Genomic DNA, 9,034 nt, shown 5'->3' with positions numbered 1-9,034 from the left:
AGTAACATAGCCACTGCATGTGATGCAGTCATAATTGTGGCTGTGCTTCTGTGACCATTTGCTTGCATGCCATTGGTGCCTACGTGGAATATTAGTACATAATAATGAAGTTTCTTGATTACTAACCTACTTTCTTCTGTCAGATATGTAGTGTAAGAAAATATTACATCACAGAATGGTTTTCACTACGGAATTGGTGTCAAAGAGCAGATGTGTGATCGTCTGCCTGTAATTTCTCCACTTGCTTAGAAAGTAAAAAAGTAGTATCTGTTCAGAGTGTCATTAAAAAAGTTGAGGAAATGTAAGGAATTATTAAGGTGCGCTTTAATAAGTTCTTAATGATTGTATCAAATATGGAGGAAATGTAGTAGTAAGAGTTAGCTACTTTTGTGAAACAAAGTTCAAGAAAATGTTTAAAAAAAAAAAAAAAACATTTTCTAGGCTGGCAGAAGACCAGGCACCATTGAAGCTAACTGCCTCAGCATGCTGGGGAAAAAGTCAAAGCTCAAATGGGTTGTTCAGGACAGAGCAGATGTTTGCTAGAAAGTAGCACACTTACATGAAGTAATCATTGTATGTTTTGTGGAGTGCATTCAAACCTTGCCATCATCTCAGTTTTTGGAAGTGGATGAAAAGTAATAGGAGTGAGCAGTCAAATTACTGTTTAACGAATCCTTATTTTTTGTGTAACCAAAGATGAGAAAGCATGGCAATGCCATAAAAAGAAGCAATTTCTTGAAAATATATAGCAATCGGAGAAGAGGGTGAAAATGTGCTATGAATACTAGACACGTGACCTAGAGACGTATCATTTATCCCTAAAAATACTCAGCTAATTATCAGTAGTGATTAGAGATTCTGTTGCAAGGTTGTTCCGCATGAACGGATGATCCTACAGTGGTATGGCAGAAGAAATGGGTTGACATTGGTGCGTCATACATAGTTAGTTATGCATTACAGGTTATCAGAATGCTCAAATACACAGCAGTGGCTTGACTTCTAACATGATCTTCTGGAAGATGAATTTCTCACCAAGTGTGCATACCTGGTAGATTACATTGTGTTGTAAACTGCGTCTACAAGCCAGAATGATACTATGTGATCTGATGCAGGGAGCAGGGTATTTTGATGACTATACTTTGGTATATTTCACAGTTGCATTTAGTGATGTGCTTTGTTTGATGTGACTGGCACAGGCAGATGTATGGTACACATGTAAGGAAACCACTAATTAGTAGTCAGACGGCACAACATGGTACGGATATCAGCTGTGATCTCTGTTACCTCCATTATGTTGAACTGCAAGATTTCCTCATGTAACAACATGCTAATGTGGCCTCATATATCTCCCTGTGCTAAACATGCCCAAGTTTTCTTTACCAGTGGAACAGAGATTGCACAAATGTGAATATATATTTGTTTTGATCTACTGTCTGGTGTTCTGTCCATGTTTAGATGTACCTGTTTTGTGACACAAGTACCATGTGAATATTACTGTGCATCTTCAGTTTAAAAATGGTTTCCTCTGTGATACATCTCCTACCTCATCTGATGCTATTGTTAAGATTCCTGTGAATATGTTAAGCTGTCTGTGACTTAGGGTTCCCATTCATATGCATCACACCTCATTCTTCATCTTCTGTTGCTGAACAGTCAATTGAAATTATTCACTGAGGAGACATGATGTCTGCATAATAAACAGAGGTGGCTGGCTTCACGGCACCCATGCAAATGGAGAATAGTTGCATGACCGCCGAATCATACACCAATGCACTGTACGAACATGTACACAAATGCATGGATCTCGCCATACCCAATAGAACCAAGACGCTCTCCTCCAAAAAAAGGAAGCCAATCTGCTGGTTCCCTGCTTAAAACAAACTCTACAACAGAAGGGGGAATCTGATGTGGAATAAGGTGAAGTCCCAAGACTGGAAAAACACCCTTATCAACCTCAACAAAATGTTGAGATACCTCATCAAATCCTCTAAAGCTAGCTATGAAAACAGAATTGCAGCAGATAGTAAAGACAACCACAGGGCCTTCTATAGTCATGTACAGAATCTCCACAGCAATACCCAGATTTGCTCTCAGCTACTTAGGTTCATAGATTAGTACTAAGCTAACTGCCCTTGCAAGCCATTTTAAGCCTAGCCAATTATCCCTTGTGAGACTCAAACCCTGCACCTTGTGCTTGCAAGGCAAACACCTTAACCATTAGGCCACCATCCCAACCCCAGGTTACAAGGCAAGTGAATATTAGGCCACAACAGTCACACCTCTTCATTAGGGTGGACCATTAGGTGACTCAGGAAAGTACAGACCTAGTCTGACAAGTCTAACCAGCAAAGTCATGAAATGAATCATGGAAATGATTACCAAAAACATTGGCAGCTGACACTGGACCAATCCCAAGGACATTGGCAGCTTAGACACTGGACCCCTCCCAGTTTGTTTTAACGCAAGGTCTCGCCTATTCAACCCAATAGGCATAGGGGGTTATCAAGGCCACTGATGAAGGGAAAAGTGTATACTGACTACCTTGATCTGACCAAGGCGTTTGATATCAGAGTGGGGTATTGTGACAAACTCTCAGAACTAGGCAAATACTTAGCACAGGCTCATGTCAAAAGGTCTCTGGCTCACCAACTTCACTGATGAATAAAAAAATCAGTAGCCATCACAAACACCAAAATCCTACAAGAGGGTCTAAAACTACTGGTACCAACTCCATGGATTAAAATTCAATACAAAGGAGTTGGTTCCCCTTGGGGGAATTGTCCACCCAACCTAATTATTTCATTAACAAAACACCCTGGAGTTGACCAGTGGTTAGGAACCCAATAAATATGTAGACAGTAGCCTGGCATTTGATCAACATGCATCAAACATGGTAAATATGTCACTCTCACCCAACTCTAAGGTACAGCATCCAGGTTCAAGAAAGTTATAGTACCACTCTACTCATCCCTTATCAGACTCATTAGGATACAACAGACATGTACCTAACCAGGCAAGTGCAACAGTTGGAATGTTCAAAGGTTTCACACCAGGAGAATCCAGGTTATGAGTACTCTGTCCTACAAGGATCACCTTAAGGGGATCTCTGTACTCGTCTCCTGTAGCTTATAGAGGCTGTGCATGCCTGGCATACAAGCCATTGCCAGACCTAGCTCGGTCTTGTGGATGTGCAAGGTACAAACATATTAGATCAAAGGGCCTTAACTTTGCCTGCAACACAAACAGAACAAGGTGGAGACCAATATGTCTCAAAAGGATCCCGCGTCATGGAATAAGTTCCCCATCTACATGAAGCAGAGTTCACCCTCAACCATATTCGAAATGAAACCTTGACCACTGGATGGGAAATAGCAAATTTATCCCTGTTCCAGCCCCCCCTCCCCCAAATGTTTGGACAGAGGCAGACAGGTGAATTAATCCCCAACATACCCACTCCATAAACCTTCACAACCTCTTACAATTTTTTTTTCATTTAACTAGGAAAGGTAAGACTTTTTTTCAGTGGCGACCCAGAGAGAAAAGCTCCAGACATCTTTTCATGTAGGAGGAAACCCAGACAAATGCAGGGAGGACTCCGCACAGAAGGCACCCCAGCCAAGAATCAAACCAGAGAAGCTCTTGCTGTGAGGCAAAACTACCGCTGCACCACTGTGCAGTCAAATGTACCCCACCATACAGATAAGGGAATGCTGGGACAAAAACCGGGTTGCGTTGCACAGCTAGACCCGTAAAGACCCTGATGGATCCTAGTATAAACCCATGAACCTATAGAATTATTACCCATTAAGCTTCCTGGGAGTAGCAAGCTTGAGAAGTTGGCTCTAAAGATGATGTAGTAAATGCATCCTCAAGAGTAGTGAACAGTTCCCTGTACCGAAGCCCATGGACCCAAGTCAGCCTTTAGTCTACTGATGAAATCACTGAACAAGCTTGGTGGAGAATAAAGGAGTCTTCAGTGAGAGACTCGAATCTTATCAGCATAGGTCAGTTCATCTGCCTACGAATCAAAGGAATTCCATGTCAGAGGTGAGGGAAATTTTGAATTTGGCCCCCTTGCAGATGCTCAAAAAGGCCCTTTAAGGACCCAGAGCCATAAGCCAGTTAAAATTGGGGGAGGTGGACCAAGACAGATAAAGACATTAGGCAGCCAATACCATTACTTTGGTCCTGTTTCTTCAAGTTGCAATCAACTCAAAGATCTTAGGAGGGCAGACATCAGACCTGCAGGGAGGAAAAAAGGTGGGGGGGGGGGGAAATCATGCTTCAGCTGCCCCAAAATATCTGATCCAGAGACCCAGAAACACTGCACACCTCTGTTGACTTAAGGGCCATACTGAGGGGCTTCAGAGTGCCCCACTGATCACCCCTGGAGTCTTGAATAGGCTTCTGTCTCGGATAGCCTTCATGAAATTTCTGGACAGTGGTCTTCATGTTACCTGTCAACAGCTTGTTGGAAGCCACATTTGTCCGGTCAAGTCTTGTATTTTCTGGTTCAAGCATTCTTAGCAGTTAGAATCCACAGGGACTTTGACCGGGTCAGAAAAGGATACCATACTCTGACAGAGGCAGACTTCTGAAGTTAAATCCCCACAGCCAGTGGCAATGCAGAGCTTAACTTTGCTTCCAGACTTCTACATGTTAAGGCTGATGCACAATTCACAATAAAGGATTTATGCTCACTCAGACCAGACATGCTGCCATCCAAGTGGGAATGCATCTACCCAGCCCAGAGATGAAGGGCCCCCAACTTTTCAAGTTAGAACAGACACCAGGCCTTTTCTGATGCAATGAACCACACGGCGACAGGAAAAGCAAACATAACCCATTAATATCTTTGTGGACATGATGCATTCCAGACTGGGCAACTGACTGTAGGTGGACAAAGCACAAGCCCAATGTAAGTATGGCAGCACTTTGTTCTGGAGTAAATCAATGCTTTGCCTATAAACTTTTGAATGCTGTAACATGGCAGCATGGTAAACAAGCACTGCACAATGGTACCTTCTATACCGAACCAACAGATATTGCCAATATACTGGCAGACAGATTCAGTGGCAACTTTACCCCCCTCCCCCGAAAGGACCAATCACAATACCAAGAGATTGCCAGGCACCCAGTATTACTGCTGCACAGGTTAAAACAACACTGTCCAACAACAAGAGTACAACTTCTATGGGACCTGACAATATCCCTGGCTATGTTCTACACGAACTACAGAGTGAACTGGCACCTCACCTGTGTGCTCTGTTCAATCACAGCCTCACCTCAGGCTTTGTCCCTATTGAATGGCGCACTGCTACAGTCATCCCTCTCCACAGAGGAGGAGCAACTACAGACCGTGGGAACTATCGCCCCATTAGCCTGAAGAGTCTGATATGCAAAGCTATGGAATGCATCATGGACCTAATAAAAAAGGATACAGGGGAATCTTCAAACTCTGGATCCCACACAGTTTGGTTTTGTGAAGGGTCGATCATGCCTGCTCAACCTGGTCAACTTCTTTGAGTCAGTCACCAGAGCTGTGGATGAAGGCAAGGTGATTCATACAGCTTACCTTGATCTGGCCAAGACCTTTGATACCATTCCCCACTCAAGAATTATAGAAAAACTCACTAAGCTAGGCATCAGCCCCTATATCACTAGATGGGTTGCAAACTGTCTCACAGATAGAACCTACAGTGAAAGTAGCAGATTCCAAGTCAGACTTCCGACAAGTCATGAGTGGAGTCCCACAGGGTTCGGTCCCAAGTCCTCTTCTGTTTGGTATCTACTTCTCTGAAGTCCAGGCCAACACGAGGGGACTCTGGCTGACAAAGTACACAGATGATTGCAAGTTGGGAGCTATTATTAACTCCCCAAGTGATGCTGACATCCTACAGAAAGGCCTCACTGAGACCAGCGACTGGTGTCAGAACCATGGCCTTAAGCTCAATGACAAAAAATGCGTCATCCCCTTTGGGTGAAACCTTGTTCCCATGAATTACCACATCAATGGTAGTCCACTGAACACAGAAGGCGTTAAGAGATCTTGGGAACACCGGTTGACAGCAACCTCTCTTTTTACCACCACATTGCCACTGTTGTCAGAAAGTCCTTCTATGTGGCACATCTCATTCTAAGGGTTTTGCATCCAGGAAGGAAGAGGTCATTGTCTCCCTCTACTCTTCCCTCATTAGGCTAATCATAGAGTACAATGCCCTATTTGACATGTACCTCACTAGACACCTGCAACAACTGGAGAGGCCGCAAAAGTACTTCACAAAGAGGATCCTACGTCTTAAACACTTGTCCTATATGGACAGACTCAAAAAAACTCCTAACTATTCTCTGCCTCATATCGCCTACTTTGAGGCGATGTCTGCTTGACTTACAAAGCCATGTCTAGCCCAGCTGTTAGAAATGCTGCATCTAAAGAAATCCCAATCCCTCTGCACTGGACGCTCCAGAGACCTCAACCTCATTACCACAATCAACAGAACATTCTGGAGAGACAGGTTCATAACCCAGAGACTGCCCATGCTATGGAAGAGACTTCCCATACATGTCAAACAGAGCACCTCACTGGCCCTCCAAGAAAATCTTGATGAGTGGATGGGAAATAGAAAATTCATCCCAGGGATCACTCCACTGGCTCTACTCGACAGAGGCACTGGGAACTAGGGTCAGGTGGCATGATGCCAGCGTAATCCTATGGGCTTGGCTTGTAAAGGCTCCAGGACCGTTAGCCTAGTACACACCTATGAACCTAATCTCAACACGATACCTGTTAGCTCAGCTTGCTCCTTCCTGTACTGAAAGCCAGTCATTGTTATTCATCAGGGATCACAAGTTTATGCACTTTTAGCTGCTAAGATACTTGAAAGGTGTGTTATCTGCATAACTGATCTTTGTTTAATTAAAGAATCTCCTACAATCTTTGCCTTTATGCAGTGTTGTTGCCATGGGCTGTTTTGTACATTTGTTGGCTTGCCTGTACTTTGATGTTGCAGCTCAGCTGTTCAAAACCCAAACTTTGCCCTTTGCACCCTTTTCTTTTCTGAAGCCATAGCCCATCCCTGTGATACATATGAGTTGATGTTTGTGTATAATTCTACTAAGTGCTATAATCATATCTGGTTTATTGATGTTCCTGTGCAAAATGGCATTTCATGCTTGATCCCTGCTGTAACAACTAAATTCACACAATAGAAATGCAGCACAGTCACAGTTGCACAGTGCACAATTATCTGCTCCAGTTTTGTCAAGTAACTCTGAGTAAAATAAACATTCACAGCTGTTTCTGTCTGTAAGTACAAATAAAATCTGACTTGCTAAATGCACCAACATGAGGTACTCTATGTTCATTGATTTCCATACAAAGTTGCAGTTACTGTGCAATGCCACTTCCTCATCTCATCCTAATGCTGAACTACTCTCTGTTTCTGTACATTTGTTTGTAGAGGGGCATGCACAGATATCTTTTATTTACAATTAGCAATTTACGAAATTGAGTAAGTAGTACACTCCTTATCTGAAGCTCTTCATTCAAAATCGACTTGAGAGACATTTTTCATGCATTTGCACCAGCCGATGTTGTTTATCTGGACAAGAGATGGAAGTGACGCTGGCTTCTTGTGTTTATGGCCTAAAAGCTTTACCACAACATTCAACACTATGATGGTGCAGTTTTACATGAAGGTAATGTAATGTGATCACAAAGTCCACTGGCAGCTGAATTTGAGTTTCCATGAGTCTAGTGATGCATGGTAAACATGATTTGATGGCAAAGGGTTAACATGAAGAGGTAAAGCAGGAGTGAAGTGTAATGATGAAGCAGTGATAGGGAATATATGCTGTTTGTGGGACAGCTGTGTGATGTTACAAAGGGCTACTGTTTGGAATTGTTTACTAAGGGTTTCATAAATCCAGTGGAATTATGTCTCAGAACAGTTGTAGTATTGCAAGGTTACAGAAGGATGCCTTAATAGTTGAACTGGTGATACATGAAAGGTTCTGGGATAGGCTTATGCCATGTAGACAAGTTTCTGAGAAGTGGGTGTTATGCTGCATTATATCACGGGCAACCTGTAAACCACTCTTTAAACTAATTACTAGCTGATATTTTTGTGATGGCAATGCATAGATGACTTGTGTGGGAAATTGTTGGGAAGGGATAATTCTGTGATTGTAATGGTATACGGTACTAATATATGTGTGAATTATTGCTACTCTTGGTGTTTTCCTGTAATGATTGCATCAGGAGACCACTGTCACATGAAAACAAAAATCTGTGTTAGTGGTCTGATGTTGAAATGTTGGAGAAAATGTAAATCTATGTTTATAGGATCATAGGAAGTTACTAGGCTAATGGCCCTAGGGTCCATACAAGCCAAGTCATGTTCTACAGTTGCTTCCACGATCAGCACCTATTGCGCCTATCCAAGAGGGACACAGGTGGAACCCCAGGGTGAATTTATGGTCACTCATCCAATCATCCAGACTGTGTTTGAAGACAGCCAATGAGGTGTTCTGTTTGACCTGAAGTGGGAGTCTGTTCCAAAGGTGTGGTAATCTCTGGGAGACAAATCTGTCCCTCCAGCAGGTTCTATTAATGTCACATACCAGGTTAATGTGTTTGGAGAGAGTAACCAGTGTACCATGTGACTTGCAGATATGCAGCATTTCCAATAAACCAGGGTTAGAGATTGCCTCTGAGTAGTCTGTATGAAACGGTGTAAAGTGACCGCCATTTCAGCTGATCCAATTAGGACAGACACTGAAGACCTTGAAATTTCCATGTAAGGAATCTTTGTTCTCTCTCCAATTGATGCAGGTGCTTAGAAAGGTACATACCAAATGGGCATTGTACTCAGTTATTGGCCTGATGAGGGAAGAGTACAGGGAGATTATAACTTCTTTTTTTTTGGAGGCAGTGCCGTTACTTAGGAGATAATTTATTTATTTGCAGTTTGTTTACCAGGGTGGTCCATTGGGCCTTGAGGAGCCCGTTTTCAATGGAGTCCTGGGGAGAAAA

Source organism: Protopterus annectens, chromosome 1.part0 (genome assembly GCF_019279795.1).
Source record: "Protopterus annectens isolate FY-2018-M chromosome 1.part0, PAN1.0, whole genome shotgun sequence".
Lineage (NCBI taxonomy): Eukaryota > Metazoa > Chordata > Ceratodontiformes > Protopteridae > Protopterus > Protopterus annectens.
Note: the sequence above shows the minus strand (reverse complement) of the source record.